The sequence below is a fragment of the Podarcis pityusensis genome (genome assembly GCF_964106645.2).
Source record: "Podarcis pityusensis genome assembly, chromosome: 5".
Lineage (NCBI taxonomy): Eukaryota > Metazoa > Chordata > Lepidosauria > Squamata > Lacertidae > Podarcis > Podarcis pityusensis.
In genome coordinates this window covers 70,589,302-70,611,694 of record NC_138032.1, presented here as the reverse complement: position 1 = coordinate 70,611,694, position 22,393 = coordinate 70,589,302, and the positions used below count along the sequence as shown (strand labels likewise).

Below are 22,393 nucleotides of genomic sequence, written 5' to 3'. Positions count from 1 at the left end.
TTTACTTTTTTTTCTTACTAACTACATTCCCATACATCTCCAGCTGTGGTACTGTGGTTCCAAAAGTTTTCCATGTTCCTCCAAATGCCCCACATTTGCCCATTTAACAAATACTAATTTTGGTTGGTTTTTGGTTGATTAGGGGAGAGAGACCTCCTGTTGGCCATCAGGCAATGATGGCTCTTTCCACCTGCCTTGCCCCACCCTCCAGCTTCAGCAGTCTTCATAAAAGATGGAGCCAGCTTGTTTCCTCCTGCTCCAGAGGGGAGAACCCGAAAGGCAAGAGCTATTCAACAGTGGAACAGACTCCCTTGGCAGGTTGTGGACTCTCCTTCAATGGAGGATTTTAAGCTGAAGTTGGGTGGCCAGCTGTCACAGATGCTTTTATTGTGATTCCTGCATTGCAGCTCTACTGCTCTATGACTCTATGAAATCCGAATTCTATGTTGCAGTCTTTACACACACCAAGTATTAGCTGCATAGACAGGAAATACTTAATTCTTTCTCAGTGTCTAAATATTTTTTAAATCAGGTTGATATTTGCATACCTTTTTGAAAAGAAAGTGGCACAGCTTTTTTTTTTTTTAACAGGAGCTTCTTCAAGGAGGTGAAAGACCACACGTTGACTTTAAAGGCGTGGGTGGGGGAGAGATACGCAACAGCTTACCCTGGACAGCCTGAGCGATGAAAGCTCCACGTAAAGTGTAATCTAAATCAAGAGACTCCTTGCTGCTTTCACACAAAGCTCACTTAACTCTTAGGGAGAGGCTCTTTGCTGCTGGAGGCTCTTCAAGGCTAATCAGGGTGATGGTCTGTCTGAAACAGGAACACCATGGGCATTCCATGGCTAATCAGCCACAGTCAAAACGAAATTGGGGGTTAGTGAAAAGGGACAACTGAGAAGCCATCAAAACCTTAAAGTACCAAAGTCAGCATGGCTGGGATTCTTTGCAGCATATAGAGAGGTGTTTTAGCAAATAGAACAAATAGGTTCTGCAATTGCAATCAGGTAAATTTTACATACAATGTGTGTGTGTGTCCTCTTTCCCACCCCAAACTCAGGAGGGAGAGAGTTGAGTCACAAAGAATATGGCAAGGACAAAGATGCTGAAGGTATTGTGACCAGTGGAAGCAAAAAAAAGGGGGGCGGTTGGAAGTGGTGATAAACATATCAAATTAACTGACCACTACAATGCTCCCCCCACCCAAAGTGAAAGCTAAAAATATAATCTGGAAAGGCAGCACTGCTGCAGAATTCTGCAGCAACACCCAGATTTTACTTTACAGGCTCAGTTTTCAAAACATGAAGGTGTGTGAATTCTTAGTGCAGCAGGCACAGTCGTCAACAAGGCTGATGCCAACACTTTTTTCACTCCTTCACCACCTCATTCTTCAAAACCAGCCTGCCTCAGGCCCTGGCATGTCAGCTGCCTCCGTGCCAATGCATTGTCCTTCACCACCCTTGCAATCAAAAGTTGTGAGAAAAGTTGAAAACACTAGGGAGTTAGCTGCTGCTATGGCACAAGTATCAGCAACGAGCCTCAGTGCATTTTGTTCCCAGAAGCAAAGGAGGTTAAGGGGAGAGATGGTTGCCATCCTTTGAGCATCAAGCACATTGTGTACCACAAGGTCGCTGTAATAACGCAAAAGGAGTGGTGGACTGGAAAGGAGGCTGAACCCCAGATTATAGAATGGGAACTCTAAACTAGAAGGTAGGGTGGGTGAGAGATGTTACTTTGTGCCCCTTGTGAGACTCTGCTGCCCATTCAAAAACAATATGAAGTGTGTGTAGGGTTGTTGTTTTTGTTTTGGAGGGCAGTAATAGAAAAAAGAACTGAAAGTGTTTTGAGAAGTTGGAAGGAAACTGGAGAAAAATAATATAAAAGCAAAGAGTTAAAAACAGCAACAATCCAGAAGACAGAGAAAAGATGAAACAAAAAGGCAGGGGGAGCCAAGGCAATACAGAAGGAGGAAGTCTGAAAGCAGAACACATGCGGAAGAGATGGGTGTAAAAAAGATTTTAAGATGGGAAGGGAAAAACTAATCTACTCATTAAATTCCATAGTTAGATATCTGATCAAAAAAATGGTTCTGAAGTTTTGTTTGGTCCAATGTCCATCAGGGGAAGCTCACTGTGAAAAATCTCAATAATCATTATTTATTGTTCATATTCCATGGCATACCTGCTGTCCCTTCCAATCAATTGATCATCACACTTATTTCCAGTTACTTGATTAGTGCTCAGTAACAACCAGAATTTTAATGGCAGGTCATATTTTTGAGGCTGTTTGATGCCCCCAAACACCCCACAGCAACAAGCCACACATTAGAGCAAGTTTTGTCTCAACACAATTGGCTCTGTGGCTTGCAGCAATGAATTCAGCACTTCCAGTGGGGACAGCTCCTGTTGCAGTCCACTTTTTAAATCCGAGATGGGCAACGCTCACAACTTAATATTAATAGCTGCAAAACCTTCACAAACAAGCAAACACATTTATAATTAGTCTTAATAAGAGTGCCTGCTTTACTCAATTAATGTGTCAGATCCACAGAGGTCATCCAAATACTCCCCACAGCTGATAAAGTATTGCATTATTTCTGTCAGTCCACCTGAAAATTCTCGTTCTCTCTACAGTTCTATGTCTTTCCTCTTTTCTAATAGCCTTCTTCAGCCCTCAGTTCTTTCATTCATGAATCATTCAATTTTGACCAACCCTTTTACAGTAAAAGTAATTTCAGCTGTTGCATTTCCATAGCGTAACAGAATCCTGACTCACAGCTGGCATTTTTAACAACCAACTTCAGCAATAAGGAGCCCCGCTAGACCACAGCCCTGTTCCTTAAGCTTACTTGCGACAGCCAGATATGTCATCTGAAACAGCTCAACTTTTTCCCTAGTAAGTGACAAATCAAAGAATACAAACTCTGAAAAGCTACCTCCCTTAAGCTTTTCAATTTTGTGTTATTCATTCTTCAGATCACTCTGACATTTAGTTCCAAATTATAATGTGATTCAGATACCATCTGTGAAAAATATGAACCTCTTTTCTCAGGAAGGGAGTTTTCTTCTGACCAAATCACAGTTGTGTGTGTGTATTTGTGGCAATTGGGGCAATGCCTCCTGAAGTTCAAACTCCTGGTGTATAGGGTTATATTCAACATAATAAATGGCTGGGAGACCACTGGGAGAAGATTTGGGGGCATGTGGGAGCTGAAGGGGGAAGGAGAAGAAGATGAGGTCTTTCTGCACTTGCAGAAGCCTACTCAAAAAATTCTGAATTCTGACCATAGATTTTAAACAGTAAGTGGGTAGAAAGCCATCTGAGGCAGAGAGTTGGGCTGTGACTGGAGAGGTCCAAGTTCAAATCTCCAGTCAGCCATGAAGGACAGTGAATGACCTTTGGCTAGCCACCCACCCCCTCAGTCTAAGTCCTCTCATAGGGCTATTGTGAAGCTAGAATAGGAAAACTCCCATTGGCAATATCCTAAGCTCCTTAGAAAAAGGACAGGATAGAACCATAAGTCGGGGAAACACTCAATGTTTGTTGAGGGTGAGAAAAAGGCAAATTGCAAACAGGACATGGCTTTTACTACATTTATTATTTTCTCCTTGGGTATAATCACAAACTTTTCCAGCGCTGTGCAGCCCATGTGACTAACAAATTTATTGAGAAGTATTACAAGCAAGAATGGGTGCTCATGATTTCAGCAGTGTGGGGATCCTAAACTCTGAAAACTTGTTAACATTGATTACCCAAATTAGTCCCCCCAGAGCTACTGAATCATTGAGGATGAAATTACTCTGGATCAATCAATTAAGAAAATATACAGAATGTGATTTTTTATCTGTAGCCCTGTTAATGCAGGCTTTAGAACCTCTCTTACTTTTATTCTGTAGCAGTTACAATGGCAATGTAAACAATTGTATCAGCTTGGTTTGAATTCTAGTTCTCAACAGGTTCTGCACATAGAGAGAGAGACTAGCTGCATATACCACTAGCAGTCCCACTTTGGGCTCCATTCGAATCCGCAGTGTTGTTTTTATTCTGCTCTTGTCCTCTCCTTGAATGTTCAGGAAACTTTAAGCAGGGCTTTTTCTTCCAGTACCACAGCAGTTAATCTAATATAGCCAGTAAATCACTCTGTTACTCTTAATCTTTTTATTCTGGTAAGTCACACTACCTCAGCTTGGCTGCTCTCTCTTATTTTTAACCTGTCAGTCTCTAGCTACAATTAAGTTTTCTACTATGAATAGAAGCCAGAGCAGCTGAGGTCTAAATCACATCTCTATTCCAGTGACAACACATGCTCTTTTTTTCCTTTAAGGAGCAACTCTTTCTTTTTCTTTCTTTCTTTCTCCCTTTCTTTCTTCTTGCCTTGGGGAAGATCCACATGACAGGATCTACCTAATGCAACTATCTGCAAAAGCAAAAGTTGAAATCCCTGGTTCTCAGGCTCTCCCGCGTAATAGCCTCCAGCTCAGCAAATGTAAAAGGAGAGGGATTGTTGCCACATTCAGTAATGCTTAGAATCATTGAGTTCACTGGAGGTTGCAGGTGATGAGCCTGTGGATCTGTAACCAGGCCTGTAAGCTTTTGTGATCCTTTGGTTGAGCCAATGACCACAAGGCAGATTTAGGCAGCTGCAATCCAGGGCACTAAACACAGTTCCAGTCCCTGGTGACATCATCTGCTTGGACCTATGCCCTGCACCTGGCTAGAAATGAAGAGCCAATAACTTTCATGTATCTCTCTGCTACTTCTGGAGTTTTATAATAGCACAATGTACCACAACAGGTACTGCATGGTCGGAAGCAAGCCAACTTTTGAGACCATGGTTGTTGTGACCCCATGATAGGAACTTTCCCACATATGCTGGATATGAGGGCCTCTACAAAGCTATTTTCATATATACTGCCAACCTAGCAGTTCGAAAGCATGCCAATGCGGGTAGATAAATAGGTACCACTGTGGCAGGAATGTAAACGGCGTTTCCATGCGCTCTGGCTTCTGTCATGGTGTTCCATTGCACCAGAAGTGGTTAAGTCATGCTGGCCACATGACCCAGAAAACTGTCTGTGAACAAACACTGGGTCCTTCGGCCTGAAAGCGAGATGAGCGCTGCAACCCCATAGTCACCTTTGATTGGACTTAACTGTCCAGGGGTCCTTTACTTCCTTTATCTTTTTACCTATTTTCACATATAATGTGAAACTAGGTTTTGAACATTTTAGTAATTAGAACCCATGTGATGAATTAGTGAAAACAGGGAAGGTATTCTGTTACACATGCAGAGATGTGTTGAGTAGCGACAGATGTACTTTTCAGCAGAAGAATGCCACAGTCGGTCTAGGGGCTATGATGAATCCTTCACACAGAAACCTGAAAAAAACTTACCCAACCTATTCACTAGCAGAAGTTCACACCATAAAGCAGACACCAAGCTATGTGTGCCATGAATAGCCGTGCAGCACCTACACTTCTGGAAGAGCCTCACAATTCAAGTGAGTCAAACACATTAGCCAGAGGCGGCTTTTTCTACACTGTTCAACTGGTCAACTATACAGCTTCACTAACTATTTTGCATCTTTCAGTCTAACACCAAAGGGTATGAGCTTCTTTCTTAATCCAATACTCTGTCTAAGGCCCTGAACAGAATGAGAGCCAAGGTGTAAGTTACCTTTCACCTGATGAAAATGGCATGCCTGGGGTGACCTTACCACTGCACTGTAATGTTTAGAATCTCATGCTGAATAGATAGATCTGTTCCCATCGCAAATAAAGCACTGTGTTCCATAATATGGGGAGATAAGTATGTACAGCACAGTTAGCACTCCCAACCTGTATGGCACATGTGTAAGACTAGCCATTTGTGCTATTTTTAGCCACCAGGCCCATTTTACTCTGAGTAGGACCATTGAAATAAATCAGGATTTCCCAAACTTGGATCTCCAGGTGTTTTTTGGACTACAATTCCCATCATCCCTGACCACTGGTCCTGTTAGCTAGGGATAATGGGAGTTGTAGTCCAAAGACAGCGGGAAACCCTGAAATAAATGAGCATGACTAAGTTAGGCCCATTAATTTCAGAGGGTCTACTCTGAGTAAAACCTAGTTGACTACCACCCCATTTTTAAGAGCAGTTATGTGGGTTTTCATGCTTCATATCATACCAAAGTCAGAAATCACTTTCTTTAAAATGTTCGTTATAATAATAATAATAATGCTATAGCCATTTTTGTCATTTTAACATTGCTATAGCAATAATGATAGGGAAGAAGAAGAAAATGCCACACATTCTTTGTATATACTTTTGCAATATTATCTTGAACATATTTAAGACCAAACCTTTGAACTTTACTAGAACTCCCTTTCCGACCTCTCCAAAAGAAATCTGAAATGGTGTCCCTTCCTTAAGCGTAGTGGGGTCTGAAGCACTAAAGATGATCGCCAAATCTCTTCGATTTTTGGCATTTTAACATGATCTAAATGTACATCTTAACTCTACCTTTTGTGGGCTTTTTGGCATTATTCTATCAGTATAATTTTTTTAAAGGAAGATGTTTGCTAGCTGTGTCATGCATTGCAGCATCTGCTACCTATGCCTCTCATTGCAGGAGTTTATCTAAGAGGCTTGCTGGAAAACTAGGCACGAGAGAGAGAGAGAGAGAGAATGCAGGCTATTACACATTCACTGCCCACCAGCCTCTGTTAAGCTTGGATTCTAGTTATCTAGGCCAACCCGGCTGCTGCTTTGCAATGCTATGTAGTTATAGGCAATTTGGCCAACTGGCATATAGGCTTCCCCCCTTGTGACAACAGAAACGTCCAAAAAAAAACCCCCAGCTGCCTATATTATATGCAGGTGTGTGCCATTGCTTGAAGGGATGGCTAAGCAAGGGACTTATCACACTTGAACCTGTAGGGATTAAGTAGCAAAATATACTGCATTTGAGTGAAATGTGACCAAAAGAGAGCCTATTGACCATTCAATTGGATTTGAATGTGCCACAGTCCAAAAACTATGTTCACTGCTTATGCGCATTACCTTGCATGCTACAGATTTTCCAAACTGCTCCCTGGTATCCCTGCTGTCTACAAGTCATAAACCTGTGCGATGCGGGTACATCTTGTCGCAAAATCCTAATACAACTGTCATGCTGGAGTGATTTTACAAAACAACCCACATTCAAAAAAGGAAAGGATAAGATTTCTGTCTAATCATCTCCTTGAGCTAATCTTTACTTCATTTTTCTCTCCAGGAAGATCTCATAGAATGAGCTTATGACACTCAGTGAGAGATCCTGAGAGCCAGGGGAGCATGCCAGGCATGACCAGACCTCATCTTGTTCCACTGAGTCAACATTCCAAGTACCTTTGAGGGGAGAAAAATGGCCTCATGCAATAGTAATAGCAGATTGATTATTCCATTACTGTCAGTGCCTAGGGGAAGAATTCCTCTACATTTTCTACTCTGCACCAGGAAGACTTGAAACATTCAGAGGAAGGGTTTCCTCATAAGGTCTTGGCAATCTCAGAACAGGCAAGGGGGTGGGGACCCTTAAATTGCCTTCTTCCTGAAGGGAGAGAGGTATGTGTGTGTTTTATGTCAAAACCAGCCTTGCAAATATGTATGCAAGAGTTACTAGTCCACAAGAATTTACAATAGCCTGTCTATACATTTGTATGTTAGTAATTTGTGCCACACTGAAAACACTAAAGAAAGAAAAAGAGTACACTTCCATTTGCATAGAAAATTCCTTGCCTGGTTACCTAGAGGAAACCCCCTCCAAAGCCACTCCATATTCACTTGATGAAACCAAGCTACTTGTCTGATCAGCTATGTGCACCAGCATAGCTTATCACAAGTCTGGAGCGCTGGGCTCTGACACGGTGTTTCAATGTGCACAGCTGGTCCCCACTTAGAAGTCCCTTAGAAGTCTCACCCACCCAGTTCAAAGCCACAAGGTGGTTCTCAGTTCCTTATTCAAATCAGTGGTTCAAATGCAGCTCGAAGAAGGAATTAAACAGAAAACAGGGTTTCAATCTGGGCATCAGCATTTATCAATTGACAAGGTAGCATGGGCAAATGATCTAGGGTGGTCTAAAGATTATGATAGAATGCAGAGATGTTCTAATCTAAATTCCTAATTCATGCTCCATTCAAGTATCTGAACTGAATGAGAAACTGAAACCAGTAAACCAACACTAGGATTTGAAATTATATGAAATTATATGAAGAAATGATAACCATACCTGTCTTCTCCCTCTTATCTAGATATGCTGTACCTTCCTAGTGACAGACGTAGCATCCATACTCAAGACTAAATTTTTGCACTATCACACAGACTTGAATAAGGGCTTTTCCCCAACTTTGATGGTCTTAATCCATTGGACTGGCCCTGCAGGTTTTCCCCGTGGCAAATAACAAAATGGGAAAGTGTAAGAGATAGACCCATGTATTGCCTTGTGCAGTGGTGCAACCAGGTAATTTTACACCTAGGACTATGGAAACACCATATGATTTTTTTAAAAGCAGCTCAGGTTTGCAACTATTTGCAGAATCAAGACCCACAGAAGAGGATGCATGCTGCCTTGGGAATGTTTTTGTGCTAAGAACCATCAAAATTAGACAAAGGTACAACCAAACAGCAAATTCAGACAGGTAAATTAGAAAAGCCAACCAAAATGGAATTCCAATTCCATATAATAATTTGTACCACATACAAATAATTTGGCTACATACAGTAACCAATAACACACACACACACATTAAGAGGGGAAATGTTTCCCTACACCATTTAGGGGGTACACCAGAAATCTATGTATCTAGGAAGCTTGCTATTTTCAGCAAAAAGTATCACCCAAGCCATTATGGAACCCATGCCTCTTAACATCAAAATGCACTAACAGCCTCATACTCAACATGTTTGTTCAGAAGTACACCCTAATCTTATTTGGACTTGCTTCTTGGAAAGTGTGTTTAGGATTACAATCTCAAGAAAGCAACAACATTATTGTTTAAGTGCCTGCTGTGAGACTGGAAGGGTCAAAGCAGATTTGCAGGCAAGCAAAAACATCACCATTAGCATTATACCTTGCCAGGCAACAACCACAGCCCAACCTGGTTGCATATCAAGCTCTTAAATAAAGAAGGTTAAACACAAAGCAAGCAGAGAGATCCAGAACTCCCTCAAAGAAGAAGCTCTCTCTCTCGCATTGCCACCTCACCAATCCAACTGATCTTAAGATATCATGCAGCAGAATGGTTCCAAAAGTTTTTCATGAGCACTTCAGGTCCACTTTCCACCTCTATTTTCTCATCCCTCCCCCTAAACACAGTGAGAACATAAGAGGGAAACCTTCTTTATCAACCAATCCCAAAGACTACATAACACCCAGGAAAGGTGGCAGGCAAGAAAACATCCTTCCACTTTGTGAAAATCAGGACTTTGTTATCTGTGCCAACAAAGCCCATTCCTACCTGCTTAAGAACTTGTTAAAATGTTAAAAGGCTAGTTCACTTCCAGTTCTGAAACCACCACTTTGCCTGCCATTTGTGGCATCTCTTCAACCATGCAAAGTAAGGCCACTGACAGATGTTCTCCTTGAGGGAGATTAAGCTGAAAATCGAGCCTTCAGAGAGATCAAAACAAGGTTTACCTGCTTCTAACCCAAGTCCTCCTTCCCTTCACCGAACCCACTGCAGTTTTCAAGTGAGCAGGTGGAAGAAGAGGCTGGGTAGATACTGTAACTGAGAATGCTCTTTAAACAGGCTCTTCCCTGCCCCCTCCACCAGTGTGAAGCTGATTCCTAGTTCTATATTTGCAGTTCCTGGGACCCTATTTGATTCAAAGGTGCAGATGCTGAATGAATAAGTACTTCAGATCTGAATACCACATTCACCAGCCCTTTCATATCCTCCAAGCTTCCTTCATCACAAAGGATATAAGAGGGAGCACTTTGGGGAGCAGAGAGCATCAGCTGGTTGTGGCATAGCCTCCTTTGCTGGGCAGGTTCGTTTGCCTGTTATGCACAACTGAATACTAGCAAAGGCCAGTACGTCAAAGCTGGTCCTTCTGCATTGTTTTCCTTTGTAAAGAAAAGAAAGCATAGGAGATTGCTTCTGAGGAGAAAGGGTGCCAGTGCCCCCATTTGCCTAACCTATCCAACCAAATCCCAGTTGCTCTTTGGGGCTACGTATGCAACTCAGGATCAAATAAGGATCTAGCAAGGAGCAACATCAGGCTCAGGTGGGTAAAACCCTCTTTCTCTATGAGCTGGGGAAATGGAGCATGCACACAGGTAGGCATGCTTCTGCCACCTGTCAAGGAGAGGCCCTTTTCTTTGCGTTTTATCTCTTTGCTTTGATAACGACTTGGCTCAACCACTTAGGTTTCAATAAGTAGATGAAGGAGGGAGGGCAAAAGGATGTTGCTGGACATTGTTGGCGTCAGTGTGCAAAGCTACTAGCCGTCAGAAATACAATGGTTTTTAATCTAGAGGTATGTTGTGGAATATATAATGTATACTAATTCTGAGTCTAGGTCACCACTCCTGGCTGTGATCCTCTGAAGAAAGATTAAAACACCTACCACAGTTGTTCTCCATTCCTAACTTATTTTTATTTCTCTCTAACTTTTCTTGGTTCTCTTTTACGTTCTCTCTAACTCCCCCCCCCCCCCAATTCCATCCTTGCCTGAATAAAGTCTGTCTTTGGACACCACTAAAATAATAGCATGTGATCAAGAAAGAAGTATATTTGCCCTTCACCTAATCTATTAACATTTAAATCAGATTCTGCAAAAGTGGGCATCTTTAAGTGGGGTATGGGCCATAACTCACATGAACAAGTTACTAAGTTCGTAGTTATGGCTGGTACAAAAAGCAGAAGAAGCGCAACATAAATTAGTAAATTGTTCCTGCAGACAGTGCTCTTCTTTAGATAATATTAAGATGAGACAATTCTTGAACTATGCCTATCTACAACTCATCCACTTCATTGTGAAAAATACTCAAGCACTGAATACTTGCTGGCTCTCTCTTCTTCTCCCCATCCCTTGGCCAAGATGCCAATAGGTAGCCGGTCAGCTAAAAATAGTACAGGTTGCCTCCAGATCCCATCCCTTCCTGCTTTTAACACCTTTAACCCTGAATATATGCAGTTAAAGATGCCAAGAGGGGGAAAGGGAGAAGCTATGAATAAAAAAAAAGTACTTCATGTAGAGTGGAAAGAGAAACAGGAAAGAATAGGAGATCCCTGGAACAATTGCAGCAGGATACATTAAAACTAAAACACAGGGCAACAGTTTTGTGGCGGTGCATTGTTGCTTTTTTGGGTAAGGGTGGGGGCAGATCCACCCAGGGGATTCCCCAGGCTACATTTGAAAATAGACAGTGCCAGAGGGAGAAGGGTCAGAAGGAAACCCCTCCAGGAATAGGATGCCAATACATACTGCAGCTTGTGCCACTTCCCTGCCCACCCCCTCAATTGCTGGACCCCTGTAGTTACTTGAAGGAAAGGCACTTTCCACACACAGATTATAACTGAATCAAATTGCAAATCAAATTCAGGCTGCAATCCTTGTGTACTCAAAGTTCCATTGGAGTCCATAGGACTTGCTTGGGAGAAAACACATTTCAAATGTGATCATTCATATGAAGCACTGTATAGCATCGTTTCTCTTTCATGTAATTTTTTCTAACATATGGGGGAAGGCATGTTATTCCCCAGCCCCAGCCCCCCAGTGAACTATGCTCTTCTTTGGTCATCACCCATGCGGAAAGAGTTTTTTTCCTGGTGCACCTCAGACAAGATTACTTCACAAAATTACACTGAAACAATGGGAGGTGTGCTTCCCTTCCCAGTAAACTGGGACTCATTCAGAACACAGTGGTTTCTAGATGGGACCCATTCAACCAACCCCATCACAAAGGGAGAGCTTGCTCAGTCATCTGCCCACCCTTGAGGACACTTGCTGAGTCTTACTCAGACCCTTCAAAAGATGACACACTGGGTTTTAAGTACAGGGTATTCCAAGTGATCCCCGTTGCTTGCAAAGTAACCCTAAGCACAGCTGCATAGGACAACTCTGGAGGGATGGGGCTTTATAGGTGAAGGAATTTGATAAGCCAGGAGGTGCTTGCTGGAAGAAAGTTAACATTTAGCTTCACATTCAAGGGATGGAGGTCCCTGCTTAGTCTGTCACACAGCTTAGGGCAGCCTGAATGTGCTGCTTTCTAGGACTAGGCTCAACAGCCTCCTTTGTGTTAAGGTTTTCATGCCTTAGCACACTTATCTGGGGCTTTGGGGTATGACAAGAAAGTGGTTAGAAGAGATGACTAACACTACTGTACAAAAGCTGCCTTGAACTATATGATAAAAGGCAGGATATTCTAAACAGAGAAGCATTTCAGGTGTTGCAGCCCCTATCACACTCTGATGCATCTGCCGAGTCAAGTTCCATGCTTTTAAAGAAGCTCTACATGTATGTAACAGTCCCTGAAATTAATAGAACTTAATGCCAAATAGGAGCAGTGCAACGTTAGATGCTTACAAGCCCCTGTTTGGGGAGCACGACTGCCAAACAGACAAGCACTTTAAAAAGGACTGCAGGCAACCTGATCACATTTCGTAAGGAATAAATCCCGCAGAATTCAGTCTGAGTAGTTTCTAAAAATGGGATTGCACTGCCCAGCTGCAGTCGTATGGGCAGCCCCCAGACAGTGATTGCTGGGTAAAACAACTTGTCAGCAAAATTGCATTCCCATCCAACAAGTGCCTCCAAAGTAGCGATCAGTGCACGTTTGTGTGTCTTCATTACCATGCAACATGGTCCTTCCAAAGGACTAAGGAAGCTTTGCTGGTTTGGAATAGCTATATGATTAGGCAGCGGACTCCGAGAGCTGCCCCACCTTCCTGCTTGGTGCCCTAGGTGGGCGTCAGGTGTCAGACTTCTATTAATTTGCCAGAGAAGCTCTGGGGGTTGCCAGCTCTTAATTGTCCTCCTGCCTGGTGTCTTTAACAGCTTAAACTTTTCCCAGCACTGAGCTGGAGTGGTAGGGAAAGCTTTGTTTTTATGTACTAATTTAGCCTTTTGCAAGGTACACACAATTTCAAAAGCTCTGCAATAAAGGGTGGGGAGAGAACAGAAGTTGCCAGCCCTACACGCTCTCTATTATATACTTGGGAGTCTAACTGATCTTCAAATTTCATGCTCCTTTTCACCGTATTTCCAAGCTCTCAGTGCAATTATACGCACGCTTACTGGGAGAAAGTCCTGTTTAATTCTAAGTACCGGTAAATATGCACAAGGTAAGGCTGTCAGTTGCCTTCATTGCAGAAGCTACATCAGAACAGGTGGTCAAAGAGAAAAAAGCAACTGCGTCTGGGGAACCCAATCCTATAGATGTTTACTCAGAAGTAAGTCCTAGCGAGTTTAGTGGGGCTTTCTCCTAAGTGAGTATGCATAGGGTTGCAGCACTATCTATCTATCTATCTATCTATCTATCTATCATTTATAGCTGCTTAGATTGTCATTATTTTATGTTATGGCTTCTTTCACTGTTCATTTTTGCACTATTGGATTCAACACTCTTAGAGGCTGCATTTAAAAAGACACTTGAACCTGCTCTTAGTATTAAAATTGCTCTCTTTTTTTTTTTTTTAAAAAAAAAGCAAAACCCCATTTTACTTTATTAAGGCTGCTCCTATATTCCAATTTGTTTTAGTTCAATGCACAGTTGTCATAGGGTTTTCCTACTGCATGTTGCCTGGCTGGGGTGGTTAGAAAAGTCAACTCAGAAGTATCATCAATAAATAAGACCCTGGCAACACAATCCCATGCATGTTGACTCAGAAACAAGTCCCACTGTTTTCAATGGTGCTTATTCCCTTGCAAGAGTGCTCAAGATGAGAACCCAAAGAGGAGGATGCTTCTCCTCCCCCCCCCCCATTTTCTACCTGTCATCTGGTGGATAAAAGCATAGCTAGCAAACCCTCTGAAGCCCAGCCAGATCCTATGCATGTTTACTCAGAAGTAAGCCCTCGTGTTCTATGGGGCTTATGTGCAACTGCAAGAATCTTAGCACCATTACAGACTCGCAGTGGTTCTGCAGCCTCCTACTCAAGTCAGAAGAAAGACCCATTCATTCAGCTTGCTTCCCAGGTCCGTGGATATAGAATCGCAGCCTCAGAATATTTAAGGCTGAAATCCTAAGCACTCGTATCTTGAGGTGAGAACTTTCTGACAAGAAACACGCAGCGGTAGCAGCGCACCTTCTCAGTCCCCCGTCCGCCTTATTGACGCCTTCAGGGAGACACATAAACCCAGAGCGCGTGAGGGAACTGCTTTTTACAAAACCATTTTTCTCCTTCACAGAAAACAAAACAGAATTGCAACCTCTCTCTGTTCACTTGAGTTGCTCTCGCTCAGGTGCCACCCGCCATAAACCTCTGGAACCAGGCAGGCTATATATATAAAAAACCCCGACTAAAACCATCAGGGCGCTCCGAGTTCCGACATGGCCAAGTTAACTGAAACCGCGAGCCGGGGTCGGCGAAGGACTTTGCCAGCTCGGTCTTCGCTTCTACTCGAGGCGCGCGGAGCGTCCAAGAATCCAAGAAAGAAGAAGAAGCGCCCCTCAAAGTTCCGGCGGAGAGAAAACGCGGGAAAGGGGCGGCGGGGGGGGGGGTCGAAACTTCGCCTTACCTGTGGGCGGCTGAGGGGGAGCGAGCGGTGCGCTTGCCCAGGCTGGCGCCGGCGAGGGGTGCTGGGCTCTTGGCCAAGAAAGAGCCTGCGAAGGAATTCCTTTGGCCAGCCAAAGCTCGCGGAGTGGAAGAGGTGGAGAGCGCGCGTCGTCGCCAAGTCCCGCGAAGCCAAGTCACCTCCTGCCGTCCCTTGTTCGCCGACCTTCCCAGCCCAGCGCCGGCTCTGCCATGGCCCGCCGACCGTAATCCAGTCGCTTTCCTCGGCCGGGAGCCTCCTCCTGTGCCGCAGAGCGCCGCCTTCCCAACCTCGCGCTCCTCACAGGAGTCCAGCGAAGGAGCGCGGGCGCCGCCTCTTTCTCCGGCTGCTGCTCCTACTGCTGCTGCTGCTGCTGCCCGGCGGCGCTTCGCTCGCCTGAGGAGCCGAGCAACTTTGGGCGCCTCCCCCTCCTGAGGGATGCGCGTGGTAGTGGGGGGGGGGAGGGGCGCGGCAGCAGCTCCCTCGAGGTTGCTGGCGGCGGGAGACAAGAGGAGGAGATATATACCCCAGCGCAAGCGCGCGCTCTCTTTCTCTCCTCCGCCCGCGGAAGCAGCCAGGAGTCGTCGGAGAAGCAGCAGCAGCAGCAGCAGCAGCGCAGCTGGCGCGCGCGCGCGGACGGAGGAAGGAGCAGCAGCACGAGCAGCAGCGGGCGAGCGGTGAATATTTCAGCTGATGTCACGGGACCCGCTGCTTTGGCGACTCCGACAATCCTTCCCGCCCCGAGGGAGAAGCCGGAGCGCACGAAAGCCACCGCGCGCTCCTCTGTGGCCGCGAAACGTCGCCGAGCGCAACTCAGCACAGTCGCCGTCGGCTCGCTTTCGCGCGTCTGGTTTCAGTTGGGGTGGTTGTTTTTTTTTAACCTCAGAAAGGACGGAAGAAACTGGAAGGCATCCGCGTGCTTGAACTTCTTTGTAGGCGCGGGCTTTAAGCGCCCCCTTCCTGCTCTGGGGATCAGGGGCGGGACACAAATCCCCACAAAGGTGGAACCAAGGAATCCCTTGCGACCTTGCAGTTAGCGAAATCGGCCACCCTCTTTTTTTCCTGACAAAGGTTGTGCACTAGAGTTGCCGCCTTTTCGTTTTACTGGCCCTGCTGAGCCTTCCCTAGCAAAATCATGCCCTGCAGAAATTCACCAGGTGAAGCTCTCTCCGGCATGGAAATAAAGTGATTTGGTGGGGAGGCTCTATGTTCAGTCGGGTCCATGTTAAAAGCATGAGAACAGGGCCAGTAAGAGAGACAGACTGAATGCATCCAAACGGACAGCTTTCCCTATTGCTGCTTTCTTGGCATGGGGATGCAGCACTTGTTGAATTTCAGCCTGCCATGCACCCCTGATTAAGAAGTGCAGAGCCTCTATCGCGAAAAAATATAGCATGTACTCAAAAAATATAGCATGCACTCAAGGTTTCATGTTAGGCAGGTCTTGGACCAAGGATGTGTGAGGTGAAGGAGACAGGATCTCTGACCATGTGCAGAGTCCTTCTTCACTACCAGTGAGTAACCACAGCTTTAATACACACATCTGGAATGAAGGGGACAAGGCCTGCAAACAAATTTGCACATCTCATTTTATAAATTAAACACAGCTTGATTCTTTTCCTGTGATAATGACTACACTGTGACTATTTGGTTTCTGTTCTTTCCTAATGTAAGAGTCCATTGACCTTTGAAAAACTATTTCTATTTTACCCCTTTTGCCTCAATTGCGCTGCGGAAAAAATCTCGGGTTATCTCCTCTGCTCTCCATTTGAATCTGTTTGAAAAGGATGCTCTGCTTAACTGTTTGTCACTTGGGAGAATCATGGAACTTTCCCACACCATTACTTAAACAGGATTTCCCTCTGGGATGCTCAGAAGATGAATTTATTTATTTTGTATGTGATCTTGGAAAAGCCCTCAGGGTGGCTTACAAAATGTAAAGATTTAACACAAAGCAGCCATCAACAGCACTTTGAAAATTCATTAAATTGCAACCATTAAAACTATAGTAAACAATACAAGTGCGAAGAGCAGAAAATAAAACCTGTTTCACCTTCTGAACGTCCTCAGGGGGGAAAATGGGTCAAAATTTCCAGAAAGCCTGGTGGGCTTCTCTAGGACAAGAAGAGAGAGTGCTGCAATTGAGAAAGACTTGGTCATGGACAGCATCCTGAATTCAGCCAAGAAGAAACAAAATAAGGCAGCTTCTTAGTAGCTTTGTGACCTCCTTTAGTGGGTTCTGTGCGTGTTAGTGCTTATTTTGACCTATAAAGCCTTTGACCTATTGGCTCAGGACCGCAATACGTCAAGGACTGCCCTCTCTCTGAGCCAGACCCTGACCCAGACTGACCCAGACCCTGCAGTCATCATCTGAGACCCTTCTTCATGTGCCTCTTCTGTGAGAGTTTCAGAGGGTGGCAACACAAGAACAGGCCTTTTTTGTGGTGGCTCCCCATTTGTAGAATGCTCTCCCCAGGGAGGTTTGCCTGGTGCCTTCATTTTGTATCTTAAGGCACCAGGGAAAAATATTCCTCTTCGCCCAGGCCCTTCAGCTTATTAAACAATCTATGGCCTTTTAAACTGGGGGTGTGTGTTGTTTTTATTTGTTACAAGGCTATGTGTTTTTATGCTGTAAACTGTCCTGTGATCCTTTCTAGTTTTCATTTTGTTTTGGTTTTTGTATTTACATTGTAAGTTGCTCTGAGTTTACTTTTCATTTGTTTAAAAAAGTGACTAATGAGTGCAATAAATAATAACGTATGGGGATCCTGATAAGGAAACAAAGACCTTCCTTTAAGTTATGTTTTTGCAAGGACTGGAGGCTGATCCATTAGGGCATATGGGGAAGAGCAAGTCTTCCCTCAGCCAGACCCTACCTGTCTGTCCTCCCATTTACAACTAGCCCAGGAGATGGTCCTAGCTGTCAGGTTCCTTAGCCTCTCAGCATTGCCCTTGTAGGACTCGACAGGAAGTAGGGTGGAGACAAAACAATAATTCATTGGCCCTTCCTATCATTGGCTCTGGCTATTGTTAGTCTCACTGAGTTCCACCCTACCGGTCCTAATGGATAACAGCCACCACTGGCTTCAAGGATATGAAAGGCTAGACTAAATCCAGCACTTGTTTTACTGTTTTTAACACCAGTGCCTTATGCTCTCTTCAGGCATTCTGAAAATTAGATGGGTAGTGGCTACATGATGAACCAACTGAAGGTTCAGGACAACCTTCAAAGGTAACTCCACTGAATAGCCCAGCCTGAAGGTTACCAAACCATGAAACTCAGTGGCATGCAACAACACAGTCACTTTAAATGGCTGTAGATGGAGAACCAACCTGCTTGAAGCCACTGCTGGCCACAGCTGCTGTCTGGGAATTCAAGAGCAATACTAAGTCCTACAGCAACTCCAGACTACATACCTGCTCCTTCAGGGATGGTCTAAGGGTAGCCAATGTGGTACCTTTCAGATATAGTTGAATTACAATTCCCATTATCCCTGGCATGTGGTCATGCTGATTAGCGTTGATGGGAACTGCAGTACTTTTTGGGAGAGTACTGCATTGGCTGCCCCTGGTTTAACACTACCCAAAACAGGGAGACCAGTGACTCCTTGATGAAGCATAGTCCCTGCTATGGAAGGTGTGGAGGACACACCAGCCAGATAGTGAGGCAAGAATGTTATTGTCTCTTTCAGAGAACAAGACAGGCACCCAGGTACAACCAAGCCTGGTGCCATGTCGTAACTACACAATCCACACCTTTTTGTATGTATTGAGCTTCAGCTTATTCACCTTCATCTAGTACAGTGGTTCTCAACCTGTGGGTCCCCAGATGTTATTGGACTACAATTCTCATCATCCCTGCTCAGCTGGGTTCCGAGACCTCCCTGGAGCAAGGTGTCAGCTCAGAGCTGTCCAAGGTGCTGCAACCCCAGCTTGACGTACTACAGACTATGTTTAGGTCAGCTCTGGCCTTGCTAGCTAGGGATGATGGGAGTTGTAGTCAACAACATCTGGGGACCCACAGGTTGAGAACCGCTGGTCTAGTCCATCACTGCCTCCTGTCAAGGTTCAGAATTCCTACCGCTTCACCTGCTTCTGCATTGACAAGGGTGGAAGGTGGGGGGAGTATCAATCAACACACCAACAACGCTTCACCACAAATCTCTAGCCATCATCTTCCAGGGTGCTGGTGTTGAAGAAGCAGAGGGGGACAAGATAGAATCTTGCAACACTTCATAGGACAAGTCCTAACAGGCAGAGCAGCATCTCCAGCGCTATCTTCTGGGACCTACCTTGCCTTAGGTGTAGAACTGCTGCAATGCAGTGCCTCCCTTTCTCAAACTAGCAAGGTGTCCCAGGAGGATACCCTGGTTGACAGTAATGTAAGCCACCAAGAGGTCCATGAGAACCAAGAAGATACGACTTCATGAGAGCGACCAAGTTTCCATTCAAAAGCCCAGAAGGAGCAGCACTGGTGCCTCCTGGGACGATGCAGAGGCAAGGCAGGGCAGTGTTGAGACTGGGGTGGCATGAAAATGTTGCTGCCAAGAGATCTCAGTTGGATTGTTACAAGCATATTATATTTAATGTATATGCAAGTTTCAGCAATGCACTTCTGTTGACAGACAGTCTATCAGTGGTTCTTTTCTTTGCAACACACACATTTGCAGAAGTTCTACAGCCTTTTTGTTTTGTTTTGTTTTAAAAATGGAGTTATTCACATGTCAAAATATAGTCAAAACCCATCTCCCATTCTCCTGACTCCCCCCTTCCTCGGTTGTGTCTGTCTCCATAAAATTAGCATGTATGTTTAAAAGCTGGTTTTCGCTCTGGTGGAACCTGGCATCCAAAATATTCTTTTAAAACTAATCAGGGCTGCTCGTTCTTTGGCTGATAGCTCCACACATAAAAGCCTTTAGAAAAGAAACAAATTTTCTTATTTTGGCAGCAGCATCAGCTGCTGTGGAAAACAATTGCCTGTTAGCGGAGAATTACCCCCACAATACTTAAACTACCAATTGTGCCTGGGCATAAAGTTCTCTTGGTTTTTATAGCACCGTCCTTTTATAGAACCACTATGATATTAAAAACAAATGAAAATGTTGGCTGAGCAATGTGGACTACATGAATCATACATGAATGTGGAATGGCTGCAACCGGCCAAGGCAGGCAGAGCGTTTGGCCCACCAGCTATGCTGTTAGAGGCACATGATGCAGCGGCACGGGTGCCATCCACTTCTTCCTTGCTCCCATTTGGGCACCTAGTGGCGCAGTTTCCATGGACAACAATTCCCCCCTCCCCTGAAACAGGCCTTTGTTTTGTCCTGCTTATTGCTAGCTGTTAAGAACTTGGCACCTGGCTTCCACTAAGGAAGACAACTATTAAATGTTAGCTGCACCTGTTTTGCTCCATGAATGCCACACACAGTAAAAGTTATTTCCTTCCAGGGGCATGAAAACAGTCGCTTCAGCTGATGCAGGGATCCAAATTTTCCTGTTCCTCATTTAGTGGCCAGTTTGCATCTTGCTGTAACTCAGAACGGCATCCTCTAAATTTTAGGTGTCTAAAACAAAGGCTTATAGGCTTTGGACGTAACCATTTACTGATGGGTATCTTATTACCTGTGCTTCCAGACAGGTGCATGTTAGTTGCACCTCTTAAGACAAGGGTGGTTTGACTGCCATTATGCAGAAGAAGAAGAAGAGTTTGGATTTGATATCCCGCTTTATCACTACCCGAAGGAGTCTCAAAATGGTTAACATTCTCCTTTCCCTTCCTCCCCCACAACAAACACTCTGTGAGGTGAGCGGGGCCGAGAGACTTCAGAGAAGTGTGACTGGCCCAAGGTCACCCAGCAGCTGCATGTGGAGGAGCGGAGACGTGAACCCAGTTCACCAGATTACGAGACTAGCACTCTTAACTACTATACCACACTGGCTCTCCAGTTTAGACTCCCTTGTACCCTTGGTAAGGAGCTGTATTGCATCTGCCCCTGGTCCCTTCCCCTCCTCCACAGGCGCACCCAGAGGAGCCTGTGTGCCTTGCTTGGTTGCTTAGAGTAATGGAGGAGCAGCCCAGGGAGCAAGTGGGCAGACAGGTTCCTAGCCACTCTGAGCCACAGGTTTTTTGGCATCCCCTGGGCCTTGGCGGGGGGGGGCAACCTATCCAACCCCCAGGTACACCCCTGCCATTATTGGTGGTTGCTACTGCCCCTTCTCCCCTTCCACAAGTCTCCTGATCTAGGAGTCACCAGGAGCCAGTCTACACGGTCATACTAAGCTTCTGAGACTCCATTAAGCGGTGATAGACCAATCCCCTCCCTGCACGCCAAGTTCTCTGTATAACATGGAGGAAGGGCAGGGTTTGTCACTCCTACCCAGGATAAAGTGAGAGTCCCTTGTCAGCTCTTGAGTTCTCTGCCAAGCACAGAGAACCTGGGGGAAGCAGGTGAGGTCCCTCATGTTGAGCCGGGCAATGTGGGAGAGGTGATTGCCATAAAGAGACTGGTGGCAATCTGACAGCTTCTGTGGATTTCCACTTACTCACCCATGTTTATACCATGCAAGCAAGAGCTGCTGTTGTCAGCAAGCCTCTGCTTGCCAGCTTTTAAACTGCTAAATACAATTGCTGGGAAATAGCAGTTTCTACCCCATCGAAAGTGCAGCTACCCATCACATGTTTGTGTATCAGGACCAGTGCACTAACTGAATGGGGTCTGTGGTGTCACAACCAGGCACATCATAAGATTCTTCCACACTTAGCCATGCCAGTTTACTATTGCACACTCTCCCCCTCTTTCCCACCTACTTATTACCAGAATCTGTGCGACACAGTCTCCAGTTCTAGAGTGCACATGCCCAGCTATTACTAGCTGTTCCTCCTTCCAAGCTTGCCCAACAAATTGCGCGAAGCTGTGGATATTGCTTTTGGTTGAGTCTGGTGAGAATAAGGCACCGAGGGAGATAAATGCTTCACACAGTCTGGAAAGGTATATATGCATGCATGCTCTTTGCACCTAAACCAGACATACAAAATGAAAGAAAGGTCTGCAGTCCTATTCTTATGTTCATGTACTGAGCCACGACATGTCTCCCAAAGCCTGTCGTCTGCACATGGGAAGTTGGCCATATTGAGTAAACTACTATATATATATATTTTTTTTTAAAAATGTACAATTTCCCCCTTTTGTAGTTGTGGGCATATATGAACAGCAGCTTTGTAAGTTCTGTTCAGTTGGGTATTGGAGTACCCAAGCAGAGGAATGCAGAAATGCCCCAGGGAGAGGCAGGCAGGCACTTTTCCCCTGGCAGCATGGCCATACAGGAAGCCAGCATGTGGACTGCACTGTGTTGCACTGCACTGCCACATGGAAGAGGAAGGGGTCAGACTTTGCCAAAGCATGAACGGCATAGTTTGAAAGCAGTCAAGGGTTGCAGGAGGCCATATAACAGGGGTAGAGTATCTGCTTTCATGCAGAATGTCCCAGGCATCTCCAAAGGAGGCTGGAAGAGCTGTTGTCCGTTTGGTGTAGACAATACAGAGCTAGACAGATCAATAATGGTCTGACTCTCTATAATGTAACTTCCTATGTCCCTGCAAGGAGGAGTGCAAGAAACATATACAACCTCCATAGGGAGTGAGTGGGAGCAACAAGGAAGTCGGTTAAT

General features: G+C 44.9%; 1 protein-coding gene across 1 annotated transcript in view; it reads right to left on the bottom strand.

Moving 5' to 3' along the window:
• The window catches only part of CDH23 (cadherin related 23), a 412,975-nt gene extending 397,670 nt beyond the window's left edge, over positions 1–15,305 (bottom strand). The window contains exon 1 of the mRNA XM_081004664.1: positions 14,711–15,305. The gene's annotated coding sequence lies outside the window, so the exon portion shown is untranslated. The remainder of the gene's footprint in view (positions 1–14,710) is intronic.
• Between the last annotated feature and the right edge of the window lie 7,088 nt (positions 15,306–22,393).